The 21,637-nt window shown below is 40.3% G+C and overlaps 1 long non-coding RNA gene across 2 annotated transcripts; it reads right to left on the bottom strand.

Moving 5' to 3' along the window:
* Window positions 1-3,037: 3,037 nt before the first annotated feature.
* LOC106015242 (uncharacterized) lies at window positions 3,038-19,254 on the bottom strand. Of its 2 annotated transcripts, none has more exons than XR_001187136.5 (4): window positions 19,112-19,254; window positions 8,276-8,400; window positions 7,184-7,353; window positions 3,038-5,764 (listed from the first exon to the last, which is right to left on the bottom strand). It is a non-coding gene; the product is annotated as an uncharacterized lncRNA (long non-coding RNA). The 2 variants fall into 2 exon arrangements; XR_002399462.4 differs by having other exon boundaries at window positions 7,227-7,353.
* Between the last annotated feature and the right edge of the window lie 2,383 nt (window positions 19,255-21,637).

Below are 21,637 nucleotides of genomic sequence, written 5' to 3'. Positions count from 1 at the left end.
CATATCCTGTCTGCTTGGTATCCAGTTCCCTCAATACATGTTGCTCAGGTTCTATCACTTTCTACCACCTAGAGATTAATCATTAACCCGAATAAAATTACATCTTTTTAGTAATTAAGAATTCACACTAATTTAAAGAAGTGCAGTAAGAAATCTTCTTGTGAAAAAACACTGTACTCTGGACACAGAGAAGGCACCAGGCTGTGGTTTTCTAATGAATGTCTACATTTGAAGAAGATGAGATGTAATGCTTTGTGTTAATGAAGAGTAAAACTAAAAGGAACCATTAAGATTGAATTTTCTGGCTCCTTCCTACAAAAGCACAGAATCTTACCTGCCAACACCTGCATGGTGAATCGTGTCTTGTGACTGACCTAGGATGTATCATTCAATAGCACATTTTATCTTGTCTGAACAACTTCAAGAGACAGACAACGCATGACTTTAAAAAGGTTTGTGTGACTACACCCACCTTTGAGAGAGCTGGCAAGTAGAGAGGAACTCAGTAAGACTAAGCCTGGACACTTCCCAGACATTTGTTCTAAGACATAAACCACAAATGCTCTGGCAATTATGTGATTCCAGCAAACACTGGTATATGCAAACTCATTGTTCTTCACACCCTCTCTGACTTCTAGTCTGCTGGCAATCCTTTCGTCTGTCTTCATTGCTATTAGGACACGTCTTATGTCTCAAGCATTAACTTTCATGTTTCTTATTCTGGTGTTTTTTCTCCTTTTTTTCTTTCCAGACTTTGTTCACTTAGGTCTTTACTGGTATGCACAACCTTTAAAATAGCTGCTTCCTTCACACTATTTTACCAGCCTTTTCCTGAGGTCTCTAAGGTTTACTCTCTCAACCATTTATAAATTTCCTTCCTATAATACATTCTCTGCTAGTCTAACCATAGCCTCTTTCCCAGCTAACACTCAAGAAAGAAGACTTCTTGCTTTTAAAAATTCAAACCATGTTCTTATCTCTCTCTGTGTTTTACTCTGGCTTGACATGAAAACAATTCTACAAATATTTAATAATCTTTCTACCTAGATCAACTTTCAACATAGCAGACAGGTCTATTTCATTAAATGACTCTTCACTGGTGCAATCATCTCCATTTCCTTCCAGAATCATTTTTTTCTTTCCCTTAAGCTTTCCCAGTCTCTTTCCATTTCTGCCTGCTTTCCTCCATTCATAAACCAATTCTTTCATTGAGTCAAGTCCCCACAGCCTTAATCAGCTTTCTGAATATTTATTATTTAATTTCTTTCTTGGTTCTTTCCGTTTTTTCAGCTGAATGTCATAAGATTCCCAGAGGATCCATAATGCTACCTGCAACCAGTTTTGGAACAGAATTCCTTTGTTACCCACATCTTTCATCTGGATGACTTGGTGAGTCATATTGGTCTGGGTGGCAAGAATTTCAGACTCCTATCTAACTTAGAAATGTTCTCTTATTCTCTTTATATTGCTACCCAAAACTAGGGTTTGTCAGCCTTTTCCCCTCCCTCTACCCCCCCTTCCAGGGCAATCACTGTGAAACTTTTAATGCATTTTTGGCGTGTCTCTACAAGGCTTTCAGTTAAGCAGTAGATAAACATGCTTCTCCAAAGCAGACGTCAATGTTCCAGCTACTCATCCTATTTTGATTGACAGATTCCCATAACTTATCAGGATCTTCATTAAAGTTCTCTGAGCTGCTACTGTCTACGTAAAGCAGCCACTAGCCATTGCATTACTGTTCTTTGACTGCCTGTTCTCCATCCTCTTGGTATCTCTAATTACTTTCCTGTCTATTCTGTCAATCTAACTTTGTGCTATTAGATTTGTTTCATTTAAACAGTTTTCTGGAAGACGTATGTGGAAACCTGGGCAAGAAAATCTTCTCACACCCTGCTGCTCTCTGTGACATGTATTCTGCAGGCTTCTTTCATTTCTGTCACAACCTTGATGTCAGGGTTGATTCTGAACTTTGTCCTGCCACTGCAGATCTGACACTGTGATATTCTCTGAATACCATCCTATTGTTTTCTGGTAACATTCTTCATGTGCCTTTGTGTCCTCTCATCTGAACTACCAAGCCTTCATCTAGTGGCTTCATCAAATCTCACCTCCCTATTGGTGTCTATGAGTTTTCCTTTACGCAAATTCCCCTTCAGCTTTTTCAGTTCTTTTCTTTCTCTTCTCAGAAACCAGTCCAGAGTTAGAGCAGAATCAGCCTGGAAATTATTTCAGCAAAAGTTTTTGCATTGGAAAAAGACAATTAATAAATACCAGTGTGTTGCTGGAACAGGCTAGTGCCACAATGAAACTTTATTCAATAAGAGATCTTGTATATCCAGAAGAGAATTCTTATTCAAAACTAGCTGCGCAGAGAGGCCCCCAGTTTGGCCAGTTATTCAAGAGAAACACCTGTTCAAAACCCTTTGCTTTCTGATTTTAACTTCAAGTTTGGCGGATACATAAAAGATGTACCCATCCAGCCAAATTAACTTTTTCTTTTTTTGTGAATATCCCTTTGAATCTGTTCCAGTCAATTTAGCAGATGTAAGTGTTCTCTCTGTTCCTCAGATACCAACCATCATCAGTAGCTCAAGGGTATTCTGCTACTCAGTGGCTTTCTGAACTTCCATCTGCCCATCCATTTTTTCACCTCAGATCTTACTGGAGTGCCTTTCAGCTCCCCCTGCTTAAAGTTCTGTCTTTCTCAGTACCTTTTTACTTATTTCTTAAATCAGTAAAGCATTTTGCTGTTCTCTTTGTGTGGCAGATGCAGTCCTAAACATAAGATGATTGCATTCCCTTTGAGTGGGGTAATATTCCTATTAGAATATCAATCAGCACACTGAGACAAATGTGAATTTCTTCTCTACCTCACTGTAAACAGACTTTCACTACAGTAAATATAAATACCACTGCAAGCAGACCGTAGGAAAATACACAACACAAGTAAGTACTTCTAACTCTCAGGGAGATTCCAGCAGGGTTCTGGCTTTGGCAAGTGAAAGATTTCAGCCGGTACATCTTATTACATGGGTGGTCGAGTTATTGAACTTTATTGACAAAGGGCTGGATTTTCCAGCAAGACGGAGCTTCATTAAAATTCTGCAGAGACTGAAAATTCAATAATCTGTCTCACAAAGCACTGCATGAGTAGGGCTGATTAGGCAATTTCTCTCTCATTCCATTTCTTTTGCTAAAAGCGTTGTTACTTCTTGTTGGTACAAAAAGACAATCATTAAATGAGCATTCGCTATAGTTGATTAAGCAGAAAGTTTTAAAGGTGCATTGGCTCCCTTTCTCAAGGCTTAATTGAGGCCTTAAAAAAAGTTGCAATAACACTACAACAACAACATTATCGTTCTAGGTTGAATTATTTAAAATTTGGATCTAATGAATCCATTCTTGGCTTTTCTTTTTTATATATTTATTTATTTATTTATAATTCTCTACTTATACATTTGCAGCCAACTCTACTCAGTGCTGGAAAAAGTGTACAAATTACTCTCTATTCCTAATTTCTTTCCTTCTAGATCACAGTTTATTTGTTCCCATTGTGTTTCAGATGAAGAGACTCCATAAGAACAGAACTGCAGGATCAGAACAAAGATGCATCTAGCTGATTCCCTAGTTCCTGGCAGTGGTTGTAGGCACTTAGGTAGAGGAGTGGCAGAGCAAGCTTACTGTTATACCTTCCCTGGGAAAATTATTGGCTTCAGAAATCCATACCTTAGGGACTTCTTGACACAGAGGGCTATATCCTTGTGTTTAACAACTGTTGGCAGATTTTTCTTGTGGGCCTGTCTTTATTATAGTTTTTCCCACAACAAGATGGTGCCCTGTAACTTACAGCTAGGTTTTCCAGTAAGCAAAGACAGTTTAGAGAATTTGGGACCCTACATATCTGCTCTCAAGGGTCTGTTCTCAATAATAGCAGCAGCACTTCCCTCCCTTTGTTTCCTCCCAGTGGGAGGTTTTTTGGACTGCTCCTATGCAATGCAAGATGAAAAAGGCCTCCAAAAAGGCCTCAAACCTACAAAACCTCTAGAAAAGACATAGAATTGTAATCCTGACTGTTCCTCTTATCCTATCTATCTACTTTTGAGTATTACCACTGCTGTTTTTTCCAAGGCAGCTCAAGTGCACCCAAAATGTAAGGATATATAAGACTGCATCAAACATAGCTATGTGTTTGCTTGATAGCATCAGTTATCTAACCTGACCTGTGTCCTAAAACTGCTTGGCCCTCAAAAAGAAGGTTTTTGCTGCCTTTGTTCACTATTTTATGCTATGGTATTTTTGGAACATGGATCAATCCACTCTGATCCTGATTGTACTAGGGTAGAAAAAAAAAAAAAAAAAAGACCGATTATCACAGTCCTGATTTTAGTGGTATTCATTCTCTGCTCAGATGAACTCCCACTAACCTTAGTGAACTTTTGCCTAAGATAGCACTGCCAAAACCAAAACAAAAAGTCTTCTGAACATGGTCTAGGATTCGTATAGATACATAAAACTGTGCATTGAAATATCAGTGCAAAAGCACAACCATGCTGTTTCTGAGACACTGTTTGATATTTGTCCTAACATTTTTTTCAATTAGTGGCACTAAAAATAAAATAAAAAAATTAAAAATGCAGCACAGTGAGAGGCATAGGGCAGCAGAACAGATGTCTAGCCTGAGACATCTGGATACAAGATGATCGGATAAAGAGCACCAGGTGACAGCGGGACCCAGCCAGATGCCAGCAAACAGATGTTGAGCAGGGGGAGGGAGAGCTGCTCACTGCTGCCCTGCAAAGACAAGGAGGAAGGCAGGAAGGCTCAGCTGACTGTTCCACACTTAATTCCTGAAGAAAACAAAGATACCATTCCTCAGATTACATGTTTGGACACACTTAGCTTCAAATCTGAACATGTTTTCAGAGGCCTCTGCTTCCTACAGCCTGCAGAACCAAGTTTTCAAGAAATATCTTGACTTTCCTGATGGCCTGAGAGATTCTCCTGTGCAGGACTGGATAGCTGTCTTCCCATTGGTTATCAAAGAGATTCCTTCACAAAACTGCTATATCCTGAAGGTCTTGCGTTCATTTATTCTATTTTGCAGTTTCTCTGGCAGATTTCTGCCAGAGAAAGTCGCTGGCAGTGTTCACAAGCCTGCACGAGGGGGCAGGAGAAGCTAACAGTTTCGGCAGCAACGGCTGCCTGACACAAGAGAAGCAACTGACAGAAGTGACTTCTGCACCGCTGGCCCCTCTGGTTCTTTACCCTTCTCCTCTCCCTGAAGAGGCTTTCCTGCAAGGCTATTTTGTAATAGAGACTGGAAAATAAATATGACCTGCAATAAAACTTATGTCAACAAAAGTCTGCAGATTTTACTAAAATGTACACAAGCAGCTGAGATTGTTAGTAGGAAAAGGCCATTTTTGCATAGTCATTTCCGTTCCTGTAATTGCACTTTGAAATAAATACCAGTAAGAACTGCAGTTAAAAGACAAATCAGGACATTCCTTTTCCTTATGTCTTTTCTCTGACCATAATTAAGACATTGTGCTTTAAGATCAGGAAACACAAACACCGGGCCTGGGAGATGTGAAGAATAGAGTTGCAGAAGAAATCAGTAGGATGCCACTTTGCAGTTCCAAAGGAGTCCAGTGAAGTGGAGCAGAGCTTGAGTGAGCCAAGCCATGATCCCATGTAAATCGACATCATTCTCTTGATGCAGTAATACACAATTTACACCTAATAAAGAGTGGCTCACATTCTTCTGTGGGGAGAAAAAAAGTGCTGAGAATAAAAAAGTCTTGTTCATATGTTTACCAAATCCAGCTATTTGCTACAGCAATAACCACTAAAATTTGTTTTGGAGCACTACCCTCCAGTCTTCTCATCTCCTGTACTTTTTTTTTTTTTAAATAAGTATACGCACAACAACCATGAGAATGAGTGATAGGTCTGAAGCTGAAACCAACTACTTTTTTTTCTGGAAAGTAAATAATTTAGCCTTGCCATAGTTTGAGAAGGCAGAAAGCTATTGTTTTCCTGTAAAAATAGGAAAAAAACGGGCTCTTGAAGGCAAAATGGCTCGGTCAGGGCTCTATAAGAAGACAGAGTAAATGAGAAGTTACTTGTTTCTCAACACCTTGTCAGGATCCATCTAAAGTGTTGCTCTAACAACCTTCCTTCATCTACACCATAATCCTCAGTGCCCCATTTCATCTGCAATACTGTCCTACATAAGAGGATGACATGAACCAAGGTAAATCACTGAGCTCTGAAAATATAGGCCATGCTACAGGGGAAAGAGGTACAAAAAGTGATGACTTTGCAAGAGGTGGCTTCATTTGTTTAATTGCTGATGCAGAGAGAGTCATTCCCTCTGCCACAGCTGACAATGTTGCCCTTTTCTTTGCACCCATCCTGTTGCTTATCTAATTTGTGAGCTGACTCAACTTGATGAACCAGCTAAAAATGAAGCTAATAATATAGCTCGTAATTACCAAGTTCACCTCTAGCAAATAGGGACAAGATTGCAAGCCACTTCTGGTGTTCTACAAAACCTCACCCTACTGTGCCTAGAAAGCACACCAAGCCCATGTAAATCAGGTATACTCTATTGACTACTATTTCACCTTCTTAGCTCAGGAGACCCATGAAGCAAGCAGTAAGAGTGACACCTCCACAAGCATTGGGACAGACTTGCCTTAGCAGCAGGAGAGAACTCAGCTCCACTCTCCTATCAACTTTCCACATCCACATCAAAAGCTCAGGCAGAGGTTAATGTTCCAGTACTTAGTGCTAGGACTTCTGGTCCTCTTTAACTACTTCCTCTCTATTGATGGGCTTATTTCTGCCAATGACTATCTCCACATAAATCATGCCACCTCTTCCCTACTCCAAGGCTCTCCCTTTCTTTCTCTTCTATTCTTCTGCCAAGTAAGTGCGCACTTTGTTTCAACTCTTCAACAGAATACCTCAGAGTAAAAAGCACCCCTATCTTCTTTCCCCAGTATTACAGTATTAGTTAGCAGCAGCAGTAACAAGAAGGATTGCTAGATGTGGGTAAGACTATTCTGAAAGTCTGTATATGTTAGGACTCAGGTTGGAGCCTGTCTGACTTTAAGTATCAGAGGAGCACCTCTGATTTACACAAGCCCATAAGCTGACTTAAGAGTGTTTTAAGTACCTTACTAAATCAGACTTCAATGGGTAATGACCATAAAGGATACAACAATAAAAATATCCAGCTGTTGACATTGGTGAAGCCTTCTTCATACTGGGTGGCCATCACCATGTTTTCAAAGCAGAGGGGTGAAGCTTGTAATTGAGGCTTTCCATGCATGTTCAGATCAGGGCCTGACAAAGAAAACCATTAGCAGCAATGAGAAGTTCTGTGTTGACTTAAAAACATTTTGGATAAGACTGTTCCATAGCAAACAATCCTGCCTCAGATTGGCACTCAGAGGCTGAAGACAGATTGTAGATAAAATGTAGATAAAATGAAAGAAGCTTGGCCCAAACACACCACCACTGAGTAAAGGATCTGTCCCTTATCCCTGGCTGATCCTTAACATAGTCCGCAACAAAATCCCAAGCCTGTGTGCTGCAGCTTGAGACCATCATTATTACTTGACTCTGAGGTCTCTGTGTTTCACCAGTTCAACCAAGCAGAAGAATAGGTTTGCATAGCCCAAGAACTAACCATTGTATAACTTGGTTGTTTTTATTATTTAAGTGAAGGGCTGTACTGTGGCTACATTTGCCTACAGCAGAAGTTCTAATCAATGGGAATTGTATGACAAAACTACTAAATGCTGAAGCAGAGACGAAACAGCAATGGTTAAATGCCTCCCTCCTGTGACGGTATTAGCATGACTGCTAGGAAATATGTGCTTGAAAATGCCAGAGAAAGTGATTTGTCTGTGACAGAAGCTGCTTTAAGAGAGAAAATGAAAACCACAACCACACAAAAATAAAGCCTCTTTTAATGAGCTTCGGATGCCTTCTGGAAAATTGAGAAGAGCTTTTAATGCATAAATGGTTCTTCTGGTATATCATTATATTTTCTGGTGGCAAGTTTTTTTTGTTGTTGTTGTTTTTTTTTTTTTTTTTTTTTTTTTTTTTAACATCACCAAGCATATACTTTTTTATTTAACTGAGAACAGGGCCTTTGTTGTTAGAAACAGAAAGCAGGAAGGACCAAATTGCTCCAGTCATTAGAATAACCAGTGTGAGAGATGTTTACCTGAACCTACCCTAAATTCCTGAGGATACCCACCAGTATTTCCTGGAGGATGGTTTGGTAATCAATTTGACTTTGTGCTGCTGAGCATGAGTCATTGGAAATCATAATGATCATGTTTCTGTATCATCTGTCAGGTGAAAGCAAGAAGATGGGAGGACCTACAAAAGAATTGTAAGATGTCTTGGTAAACCTTGAGCACAGAAGGCAGCTTGCAACACTTAGACTGAAAACCATCACATCCTTTATTCTGTGTGACTGTTTTCCTATTGAGTTTTCTTTTGTTGTATTGCCTGCTCTGAAGAAAAGACATCTATGCCATTTTATGTCATGTTATCTGCTCTTTAGTCTGTCTTATTTTATATATATTTATAATTTAGTAGCCTAATCATTAATTAGTGCTATAAATTGAAAGATTACACATTAGAATGAAGGATAAGAACAGTATAGTGGTAACTTGTCACTGAAGAAGTAATCTTGAACTTGTTAGCTATGGGTATGCCGGCTTGACATTCAAATTTTTAAATGAAGTTGTACAAATGTATGACCTCTACCTTCACAAGAGGAACAAGTAAACCATTGAAAACTACAAACAGTCTAGCATCGCATTCACTCACTGTACTAGTCAATCATACTGTATTCCTACTTGCTTTTCAAACTTGTGCATGTTGACCCAGCCTTCAGAAATGCTTAAAGTTTTCCCATATGAGAATTATTTATGGCCTTTTTGCAGGCTGAAGGTCTATACTCATCTTTAACACTTTTCAAATGAGTAATCTAGCCACAAAACAAAGGTGGTAGCTCTTCCTCAAGTTTCATGAAAAAATAGCAATATTTACCCAAAAATGCAAGCCAGGCACTTATCTGCCAGAAGCAGTTTGAAAACCTGAATCTGTTCCAGAAATGGCACCTCTGAGATCACCCTCTGAATCTAGGCAATATAGAGAGCATAAGATTCTCCTGCCTCATCAGCATTGCCAGTTGGCTGGATTAGACTTCCTCTCATCCTCTCCATTTGGTGTGACTGGTATTCTTAGGCACCTACATTCATTATGTAATGATCAGAAGTCAGCCCTGTGCATTCCTGTACTGTAACCAGGCTTTTGAATTTGGGGGAGGAATTGCTGTACTGAATGTCATACCTAATTCCTACTCTGGATCTGATCCTGAGAAAGTAAGGCCTCAGATTCCCCTCCTAAAGAGGAGTTTGTCATGCTCAATCAGACTGTTGAGCTTCGTATTTTCTGAACTCTGGCTGGACATTAACATGCAGGCTCTATGACAAACATTTCTTCTTATTTTTTCCTCAAGTCCAAACGCCCAGTTACACCTCAAGTTTCCCTTTGCTCATTCCTTCTGCTTATTCCACACAGCGGGTTTCCAGGGCAGGAGCAAGCAGGCAGCTCTGCTGCTGTCTGCTGAACAAACACCATAGAGGATGGGAAGAGGAGTCATAAAACCAACTGAAGAGGAACATCTTATTCACCTATGCAAGGGGTATGTCATTAGCTTCTATTTTTATTTACTTTTTTTTTTTTTAAAAAAAAAAAAAAAAAGGCTCTTCACAAACCAATTGCTTCAGCAGAGAGACCTAAAAGCATTTTTTTTTTCCTCTGGCAGAAGAGAGGCATTCACAGGTTGCAGGGTTGGGTTTAATTTTATTCTTTTACTTCAGTTTATGGCTGTCACAAGTCAAGCTAGCTCATGGTGGTGGTCTCATATGAGTTGGTTCTCCATTTGCCCACTTACAAGCTTCACCTGCAATAGCAAAATGCCGTGTAGTTCATCTACACCAAGTATAGTTTTGATTCATGTCTGTCTGTAGTAACTTGTCTTGAAAGTGAGCTCAAGAACTCAGAGGGCATACTTCATACAGGCCTTTAACTACATGAGTTGCTGGTGCAATGTCTAGTCAAAAGCTGCTGTAATTGAACGTTTTGTCTTCCTCTCAGTTATGTCAGTGACAGAAATGTCTGTCAAGAGTCTGATCCTTTACTACCTGCTACATTCTTCACAGGCTGTCTGAGGCCAATCCATATCCATCCCCTTGTCAAGAGTCCTGTGGCAATTCTTCTCCACATGAGAGAGGTATCTCGAGGTTTTGGGCTGCCATCTTATTCCCCTGAACACTCAGGCTTAACCTCCCACTTCCAATTTGGTTGTCAGCAAGATCCTCTCTAAAAAATCTGAAGAGAAAGATGAGGCTTATGGATGAGCCTGGAAGAGATGGTTATTCAATATAATTCCCATTATTGATGCTGTCTCTCTACCTCTTTCTGCCTCAATTCTTTCCTTTTGTCACACACTAATTGCCCAGCAAGGAGGGCATTTGACCATTGGAAACTGAGCTGTACTCTCAGTCTCTCTTTTAGGTGCTACCACACTTATGAAACAAATCTGTAGTTTCACAAGCTCATTTCACTAAGGACTGAAGAAAAAAGCAAGTTAGTAGTTAAGTCATTAACTCCTCTTGGCTGTTACTAAACTCTTCCTGGCATCAAATGTGAAAGAGCCAAGAAAAGTCCTTGGGAAAAGAGAACGTCTGGTTGTAATTATGATGCAGGTGCCTAATCTGCCACATGAGAGTTCAAGACAAAGTCTAAATGATTGAACTCACTCCTTGAAAAATGAGAGTTGAGTTTGCAAGTTAACTATAAAAACTGTACCACAAAACTAACTACAAAATCAGTGGGCCATGATTAGCAGTAGCTGAAGAACAATTAAAGAAAAATAGATATCTTTCCCAAGAGCTGTTTTTCCTTTTGCTTTAGGGATTCTAAGAGTCAACTGTCTGCCTGCATCAGTAAATGACCATTCAACAGCTTATCCTTCTAGCTGCTAAGACCTCTCAAACCTAGAATCACTTTTGCTAATAGCTGGCCAACTGATCCTTTGAAGGAGGTGATGAAGGCTGCTGCTTTCCATCCAGAAGCAATGGATTAGCGACCTTTACATACATAACAAGTCCTTTCTGCTACTGCAGCACCTACAAGTAGCTACACTTCCAAAGAGGGCAAAAATAAAGGCAAAAAATGAGAAGGAAAGTCCTTCCACGCAGGTGGTTGTGCACCATTGCTAGTTGCAAGGACACACAGCAGCTGCTAAATTCAGACCTGATGCACAGCCCTCATCTGCATGCCGGTCTTGGCTGAGGGCCCAGCTTCCACAGAGTGCAGGTGCCAGCTCTGCACCCACACTGCTCGCTCCCCACATCCTCATCCCTACAAGCTCTAGCAGGAGAGTTGCCAGAAGTTTAGATTACAGGTGCATTAATGTCCTTCTTCTATAAAGAAAACCGTAGGTTTTTGTGGCTAGATGTTTGTGTGTTTACACTCTGGTTCAGCAGCATTAGTGCTTAATTGTTTTTCCCAAATTAAAGCAGAGAAGAGAGACAAATTCAGTTAATGAATAAACTGTTCCATTGTTAATTAATCAGCAGCGGAATAATGATTCAGGATCAGAGCCACTCTGTTCTATCCTGCTCAAAGGAGATCAGCTCACCTCCTCCCAAACACTTGAGAAAGCCTGTGTTCAGAGGTTGCCTAGCAAGTTAGCCAACGTAGGCTGCAATACAGAGTGTACTGCCACAGACGTCTTCCTGACGCATTCTCCCTCCGGCTCCCTCGTCACCAGTCTGGGGTCTGTGACATTGCAAACAAGGAGCATCTCCCAGGTAATCAGGGCCCTAAACAGTTAGGGCTAAGTGTTGGCCCAGAGTCCTGGCTCAGAGTCCACCCAGCTCACAGAAAGCTGGTCTGAAATACTTAATAAGCAAGCTGCCGCCGCCACCACCACCACCACCTACACTCATTCCACTCTCCAAATGGTCCCAAAGTTCAGCTTCATTTGTCAGAGCCATTAGCATAGCTTCAGTAGTTGGTGCCGGACACATTCAGGCTCTTTGAAGCCATTGCATTGTCATTATTTCCTAGCAAGAATTAGCTGGAAAATATTTCCACGTCAAATTACGTCAGACCTGAGACTCTCTGCATAATAAGAACTAATTTTTTTTTTTTTTTTTTTTTTTAAAAGGAAACTTTCTTGTTTGCCTGCCAAGCTGCTGCGGTTTCTTATGTGGAAAGCACACAGGGAGATACTCTATACAGCCTCTATCTTTTAAGAAACCTTTGTTTCCCTAGCACAAAGAAAACCCCTTTAGCCTAGCCACTGTTATTCAGCCAAAAAAATATGTGTATACACACATACGGGAATTGTTGGGTTCTTGCTGAGAGTGACTTGCCTCAGTACTACTAACTGCACCCAAGTCATGTCTCTGCCTTGTATAACAACTGTCTCAGTACAGTGACAGTGGGTAAGGCTCTTCATCTCAGCTTCCCCAGTCTGAACTGTGCCTCAGTTTCTCCAGAACTAAGGCTTGTTATACTCAAAAATGTCATAATATTGACATCTCACTGCACCTCACTTTGAGATGCAATGGTTGAGGTATGCTTGTCATTCAATCTTATTCCTGTATGGCTTTCCTCAGCCTACATTGGAGTAGGTTTCCCCCATCTTGCACTCTGAACATCAGATCAATATGGTATTAGAATCATAAAAAAGCAGAAGTCACTGCAGCTGCAAATGCAAAGAAAAAATGCAAATCTCAAGGAAAAATAAACAAAAAACAGTTTGGGGCCATCCCTGTGCTGTTTTGCCTCATTAACATATTTTCAATCCAAATCCAGATGCCAGAGTTATTAGCATAAACTGAACTCCTGCCCAGGACAATAAAGATCTTAAGCACAGCTTATGTAAGTGGTCAAATTGCCAGGCAGGAGAGGAAAGCATGCTACCGTTGAGAAGGAACAGCTCACCTTCATCACAGACCAATTAAGATGGCATCTGTTGTAAGTCTGCCAGCTGCTCATATTTCCCTGCCATGGGTTCACCTGCAACAGCGCAGGCTGGAGGGCTGTCTGCACATGGTCAGAAGGGTTTGTTTGAGTACTCGGCCGTCCATTGACCTGGAGTTTTACAATGAAGTCCAAGCACATTTATCCAGAACACTGGGAGATACGGGCTTGAGGGCTATTCCAGGAGTTGGACTGACTGAATTGGATGTCATCATTTATGGTTTAATCAGTTTAATCAATGTGGCCCCAGGACATTACAAAAATATCTCTGGCTTCCAGGCTGATCAATACTTTTATGAGGTTTTCGTACATTGACCTTTTAATACACATCTGACTGTGTAATCTGCCCTGATTGAAGAGAATGGCATTTCACCACTTATATTTACAAAAAAAAAAAAAGTTTTGGCAGAGTAATACCACAATCCACAGAGAGTAGTTAAGCTAAAGAAAGGAGGGTCATAGCAAGTGTGCTAATGCAAGGATGAAAGGACTGAATATGAAGCTGAAGAAAAAACAGGAAATCAAATTTCCAGGGAGATTTGCAAGCCTGTGGGTGTTTACTGTGTTCAGTGGGAAAGTGCTGAAGTTTTGATCCACAAAAGGAGAGAGCTCTATCCCACAGGCTACAACAGAGGGTGGTGACAGTTCAAGTTTAGGTACTACAAAGAATAGAATGAGAGGAAGCAGGGAAATTTGAGGGATAGAGGAACAAAATGATTGTTAAAGGGAAAGATGAGAGAGGGTGAACTTGACAGATGCCTTAGACATTTGATGCAGAAGAAATTAGAACAGAGGTGATATGAGAGGACAAATTCATTTTGAAAGCCTAGGATTTGGGAACCTAGTGCACAGTGATGGAGTTAAAGGCCTGGGACCAAAGCAGATTAGACAGTAATTTCCAGAGTAGCAACAGCAGGAAGTTTATGTGGGAAATAAGTAGCAGACAACCTCTTCAGAGACAAATATCCTGTTTTCCTACAAACTTTCCTAGTTAAGAAAAAGAAAGAACCCAAATAAATCCCATATAACAAAGTCACCAGATTATTTTTTATTATTTTTTAAGTAAACAGAATGTTCTTTCAAGTTCAATGAGAGAGGCATTAGTGAGTTTCAAAATAAGAAAAATTAACACCACATTTCCCACAACTAAGCTTGCAGACCCCAAGGGTTTTACTGCCCACTCTGGTTTCCTTTGTTTTGTTAGTTGTTCTCCACATCAGAAACAATGATTTTTTTTTTATTTTTTCTTTTTTAAAGAACTATCTTTCAAATTGAGCTGTAAACTGCTCCTGATGTATGTGAGTGTGGATGTGTGGGGGTGTGTGAGCAAGCCTGTTTGTGAGAGAGGAAAAGAGTGGATGCATGTGTGGTAGGGGAAAAACAAGAACTAAGAAAAGAAAGAAAAACCAGTCTAGGATGGAATTGAGCCGTGAAAAATGAGTTGTGAAATAGGATTATAACGAGATGAGGTTATTTTTGTGATTTTAGGCCAATTGGGTAAGTGGGAAACCTAGAAATTCTCTCAGTTTATAGCAAGGCAATTCAGAGTTCATTAAATACTCTTGGTTGTTTGGCTGTTTGTTTTAAATCTCCCAGCAACAAGGGGATGAAGATTTACAAAAAGCTATAGGAAGAAAAAGTTCCATGGGATTTTTTGGGAAAAAAATAGAATGAAAAAACTGTATCCCTATGAATAAAAGCTCTCTCTGCTGGGTTTCCTTTCACAAGCTTTGCTCATGTTGTAAGTTTCTATATTGTAACAGCTGGACTACATTCTTTCACCATTCCTTCTTAAGCAAAAAAACAGACATATTAGCAGGACCTGGTGCAGATTACAACCACTCAGGCTAACTAATCAACTGTTGCTGGATCAGAAAGAAAAGATCCACTGCTGTGAAATGGCAAGAGCTGTTTCCCTGGTCTGAACAAAAGTCATGCCATGTACTGATTCCTTCTGGCAGTTTCTCTACTACATGATTCTTGTAAAGTCACATTTACTTCTCCAGCAGCGATAAAAACAGTTACTTAAAATCCTGCAGCTAAATCAAATATTTGATTTTAATCTAGTGTCAAAGATAAGAGAGCTCCACAGGTACTCAGCACAAACAAAGAGATTTGGATTACCACCTCCATATTCTCTGGATATCCATGGATCAGTCCATCCAGACAAAGATTTAAAAAAAAAAAAAAAAAAAAAAAAAAGGGACATTCTTCAAGACCCCTTTTAGTTTTACTTCTACCCCAAGAGTACCAATATCCACTGTTTCCACTGTTTGTGCTGGTGGTTATTTGTGATGCAGACACCTGACACAGCTGGGCTGAACCCCAACGTATGGCACGCAGCAGATATTTGGGACCCATCCACATTCACCACCAGTATAGCACAGAGCTGAAATACTCACCTACAGGTTAAGCAATCACTATTCCATTTCCAGTCCTGTGAAGCCATCCAATTACTCACCATGCAATTACTTGGTAGTCAGTAAATAAAATTCACATGATCTGAAAAATACTGCTTTGTTAGGGAAAGAAGGAATGGGATAAATAGAAAATTAGGGGGTTCTTTTCCAGTAGAGAAAAATATTAGTTTCAAAGTTTGTATCCATATTTCCTCTCAAATTTAGGGATACTTGTCTGGATCCATTTCCAGTTTAAGCTGCAGGATAACTTACTATCCAAAAAAAAGCCTTGCAGAATCATTTAGGCAACATGTCTCAAGTCCTTTTCAACTAATTCACTGCCTGCAGCTTCCAAAAGCAGGGCCACCTAGGATTTGCTTCATGTGCTGTTAGCAAATGGCAATGTATAAGGGAATAGATATATTAAATGAAATCCTGGTAACTGTTGAATCCTGCCTGCCAAGTTTAATAATTTATAAAAAAAAAAAAAAAAAAAAAAAAAAATCACACAAGTCTTGTAAATCTGCTGGCAATCAACAGCTGGAAAGAACATAAATTTACCTTCTGTCCTGTGTTTAAAGCCATTGCTTTGAAGACAAGTAGATTAATAAAAACATTAGACAGCGCATTGGTATTAGATAAAATTTAAGTTCTATTGCCTCCACAACACAGAGAAGTCAAACCCCCATCACTGTAAAAGATATGTCTGGATTAGTAGCCACATAAGAAAACTATGAGGGATATTTACCTTTGCAATATAATAACCTAAGAGTGACTCCTACATGTCAGAGAGGCAAGAAGTGGAGCCAGTTTCATTCAGGCCCTGATAGGCTCAGGGAACTGAAAATCTAGGCCCAGATAGCTGTAAGATTATCTGAAAATATTGGCTTAGTGGAGGCAGGAGGAGAATGAAAGACTTTAAATACATGCTTGCCTATGTTAAATAGGTAAGATTTCTTGCAATGTGCTCAGAGATCTGCTCAGGAAAGAGAATCAACCTCCTGAAGAGGCTGCATTCAGAACAGGCACCCCAGACCATGCAGACCACTAACCTCCCTCAGCAGGGTCTCCAACCAGCACCACCACACTTCCTGCTATTACAATGTGAAATACTTTAAAAGGCAAGTGAGAAAGAGTAGACAGACCATTTTTTTTCCCTTCATGAAAATGTTCATGTATAAACCAATGCTCAGAATCTCCAAAGAGCAGATCACCAAGTTTTAACACACTGAAGGTGATGCAAAGGTTTCACTTTGAAATCAGCATGGAAATCTCATTTTTTATTTTTTTTTTAAACCCTCTAACTTCTTTAACTTTATTTGGAGAACACAGAAAATAACTTTGCTTCCCTAATTCAGATATGTGATACCATAATAGAGTAGTTCAGTGGAAGAGACCTTCAAAGATCACCCCAATCCAACTGCTTGACCTCTTCAGGGCTGTTGGGTTTTTGAAACAGCAAGGAGGCCATGACTTGCTTCAGCTGAGCAAACCAAGCTACCAAGATGACTATGAGGAGTTACCATGACAATGTTCTTCTATTGCTCGATTGAAGAATTAAAAATATCGTTGCAAGCAGCCAGCATTCCTTCAAGGACAACGTCTATGTGACTGCTACCATAAGGGGATTGTTTTCTAGCAGGTGGGGTTGTTTTCTTGCAGGTGTTTGTCCAAGTGCTTTCGACCAATAATCTTGTGTTAGACGCTATCCACCCCTGCTAGATTGCTATAAGAACCAGGCTATTTGGGTAATAGAGAGAGTATGATCTAACCATATTGGTGTATGTCATGACTTCAGCTGTTCTTCCTGCAACACAGGTCTACCCAAAAGTTAAAGTATATTAAAGTGGACATTGTCCGAATGCCTCTTGAACACTGACAGCCATGGGAATCAACCACCTCTCTAGGAAGCCCCAGTCCCAGTGTTTGGCTACTCTCATGGTAAAGAGATTCTTCCTAATACCCAACCTGAACCTCCCTCGTCACAGCGTTGTGCTGTTCCTGCATGTCCTGCCACTGGTTACCAGGGAAAAGAGACCAGCACCTCCCTCTCCACTTCCCCTCAGGAAGTTGTAGAGAGCGGAGGCCACCCTGAACCTCTCCTTCTCCAACCCAAGTGTCCTCAGCATCTCCTTGTCAGACATGCCTTCCATGCCATTTACCAGCTTTGTTACCCTCCTCTGAGCCTTAACATACTGTTTATATTGTGAAGACCAGAAGGGCGCACAATATTAAAGGTCACACCACGCCAACACTAAATATAGTGAGAGAAACAGTAATTTGCAACTCAGCACTCTGTGAGCGTGAGAACACCGTGCCATAAGAAGGTAGGAGATTTCTTTGCCTGTTCTAACCTGTAATAGCATTTTTATCATGTAGACTCTTGAGGGTTAAGAAGCTGGCAGGTCTCAAACGCATCCTACTTGTTTGAGCATCACAGTACTGGAAAGAGTTATCCAATGCTCTAGGCTCCTTCTGTTTTACAATTAGTTGCAAACCATGCATGCAGACTGATTACTTTGCCCCAGAGCTATTTGGCTCTCCAGGCTGAACAACCACTGCCTGAGAGCAACTTAAAAAAATAAAATAAAATAAAAGGTCATATACACAACTGGCTCTTCACAGGTCTTGACTCTAGGCTGGAAAGCAGCATGTACAGCCTTAGGCTTTTGTCTGTGGGGAAATAGCGTGGAAGAATAGAGGAAAGACATGAGAATTAGTCTGCAAGGCAGTATGCTTCTATAATTGCTCAAGAATTAAGAGGTGAGATGTAATTAATCACTACAAGTAATTCACCGTTTAACCTTGACAAAGTCCCTAGTGATTGATTCTAAGCCCTGTTTTTCCTGTGCACATACTGGGAATATTAGTTAATTCAATACAAGAATTACCCAGACTTCTGAAGGCCTTTCAGGAACTTTAGCCAACACATGGACTGTTTCTCAGAGTATCCCACTTATGATTTATTATGTAAGAGGTAAAGCATTCATTTAACTGTAGCCACATTACAGGGTCTCCTCACGTGACATGATTTCCAGACTTAAGTACCAGTTGCAAAGAAGTCATACCCCAGATCTAAGAGCCCTTTCCCACCATCTCAGTGTCCCTACACAACACAATTGTTGCAATAACCCTGAGGACAAAGCTAAGGAGTCTGTGACATACCCCAAGTCCTGGCCATCACAGCTTTAAGCTGAAAAATTTTAAGGGCAGTTAAAACACGTCTGGAACACTGAATACTAAGTGAGTATCTTCATCAAGGAGTACGAGTCTCTATTCTTGAATGCCAAATGTTCTCTCTAAAACTTACTTTAACTCCCTTTACAGTGCATAAGGGATCATCAACAGTGGAAGTACCAAACTACTTGAGCCAGACACTAAAAAAATGCTTCTCAGAATGTAGCAGAAATATACTGGGGACAGATATATGAAGAAAGATGATAAAAACTTCTACCCTCTCCAAATTTCTTGTCACCATCCAGTACACCAGTATGTCTATAATTGATCTGGTATAAGTATATAGGCTTTCAGATTTTGGAAGAAACCACAGACCTAAAAGACATTTGCTACTGCCTCCTTCTCCCTAAAGGATAGCCCAAGTCTTTGCTAAAAGCACATACCTTGTACTGTATCCAGAATCTCTATGTAAGAGAATGTTCAAAAATAAAGACTCTTCTTGTATGCCTCGGAGGAGGCAGCTCTACAGCCAGGTCCTCAGCTATACTGTGCTGGAAGCCCTAGCATTACAATCTGAGTCCTTTTGTGTCTGCTGTGTCAGGGGTGGTATAAATTTACACCTGCCTCTGGTTTAATTTAGCAATTAGCAATTAGTTGGTAATTTAAGGAATACAGGAGAGGTTCCTCTGAAAAATGACTATTAATAAACAAGAGAAAAAATGAGCTCTGTATGAACTGAGCATGTTTGTTCTTTCTTTGTAGTGTGCCAAACAGACCAGAGTAGGTTTTCAGAGATTTAGGGCTTTGATTTACAAAGATGTCTCAGTGCCTTCCTTTTTCAGCTTTGTTAATGCTGCTCGATATTTTACTGTGCAAACCCACGTTCTTTCAAAACTTTCTTTGTGTCTTGAAATATCATAATTGGCCCAGCCAACAGCAACATTTGATGATCAGGTTTTTTTCTTGCTTGAATACAAAGATGGCTAGCAACAAGAACTGTACCCCTCCGTGATGAGCGGCCCAGTGCTATTCAGCTTAGCAAAATAACCTGATAGCAGTAGCACCCCAAGTACCTTGAAAATAACCCTATAGTACTAGCTGGACTTGATGATCCTCGTGCGTCCATTCCAACTTAAGGTATTCTATTATTCTACCTGGGGATGTTTCATTTGATTGAAGTAATGCATACACATGGCTTTTTACTTACTAAAACCAGCAGAAGAGTTAGGTCAGATCCTGCGTAATACAAGCAAACTCGTTTTGTTGGCTAGGTGTAAGCTTCACCTCATCTCTTCAGTTAAAAAAGGAAAAACAACTTTTCTTCTCTGAACAAGGCAATTAGTTCTGATAGGTAGAGCTCAAAAGGAGGGTCATTCACTGAGTAACAACCCCACAGGAAGGCAAGGATTAAACATGTCTGATGAGATTTCCATATGTCCTGAACTGCAATTTAGGAGATACTGCTAAGCCTAGAAAGGGCTGGAAGTGCATTAAAAAGAAAAGGATCAGGTCCAGAGCCTACTGCAGTTCAAAGCCAAGCGAGCAGCATTAACCCATATTAAGGAAGACAAGAAGAGTCCAAGGAGTTTTCTTTAATGCCCATCACCTGAACCACAGCTTCTTATGTGATATCCAAATTTTTGGATTGTGGTTTAGTGTCTGTTTGATGTAGCAATAAACAAAGCTCTCAGTCACTCTGACCTTGCAGACTCAGTAAGTCCTCAAATCTGTTATGTCAGAATCTCAGTCCCATTTACTTCTAATTCACAAAACTTTCAACTCAGGCTCTTCTAGAAATCTGGTCATTTATGAAGTTACCTGTATAGGACTAGAATGCCTTTGAAAATCAGTACCTTCATGTATGAAGAACTCAAGACATCTTTGGGGGTATGGGTATGCAAGTGTGTTTGAGGGTAAGGAATAGAAGAATGTAACAGCTGAGTATGTTGTGTCCAGAATTTAAAAAACAAAAGAAGCACCATCAGGCAGTTTCACAAGAGTTAGATAAAAATAACAAAACCTGTAGTCCTTACAAATAGAGGGCTCACAAGATAAACAGCAGTAATCTGGTAAATATATGTGATCACAGGCCCTGTTAGTACTGCTTGTTTTAATGCCATGGACTATATACGTGGTAGGTCTTCTCTAGGTTGGCAATACTATTTTAATGCACTGTTTACCCTAGTTTGGGTCAGGGTTATGCCAATCCACTTGCTCTGTATGCAGACCTCTCCTCCACATACAGCTCAGCAGCGTGACACTCAGGCAGCTCTGGATACAGCATTAGCAAATGAGCCCTGATAACCAGTGTATCAACAGTTGTCCTCTCGCCACCTGCTACAGAAATGCAGTGAGAGCTGGCCCGTGCCCGAGCTTCACGTGAAAGCCCACAGTGCCAGGACTGAACTCGTGATCAGCAGGACTGTATCCTCTGCCCAGAGCGTGCTGCTCAAATACAAGGAAGGAAAAGGGACTTGCGCAAACTAATATTTTGAAAGAGAGTGGGGAAATACCACCATTCTTGTGCAAGCTTAACAGAAATTCGGTAGTGCCAAGGGTCATTGAGGCTGGCCTGGCAGCAGCCTCCAGACCTGTGTTAGAGGATTTGTAGCCCAAAGCCAATTCAGAGAACACTGCTGTAGCTGTTAGGCTGCTGATAGCATGACTTCCCACATCTGCCCATTTTTCTGAAAAAAAGAAATAAAAATAAAAAAATAGAAAAATGCCCACAGATGTGTATTAAACAAGGCCCCCACATATGCATTGCATAAAAGGTGAAGATTCCTAATTACATTAGTTGTGTAATTAATAGTCCAGGAATAATGGCAGATCTGTAAGAATCAGTAATGAAAAAAGAAGGTGTCATGTGTTACAAGAAATAAAGATTTATTTCTAAATAACAAAGTCATCCAAAGGAGCAGACATGTTTCTCATGCTTCCCTCCATAATATTAAAACTGATGACTGAAA

The sequence above is a fragment of the Anas platyrhynchos genome, chromosome 5 (assembly GCF_047663525.1).
Source record: "Anas platyrhynchos isolate ZD024472 breed Pekin duck chromosome 5, IASCAAS_PekinDuck_T2T, whole genome shotgun sequence".
NCBI lineage: Eukaryota > Metazoa > Chordata > Aves > Anseriformes > Anatidae > Anas > Anas platyrhynchos.
This window is presented reverse-complemented; position numbering and strand designations above follow the sequence as displayed.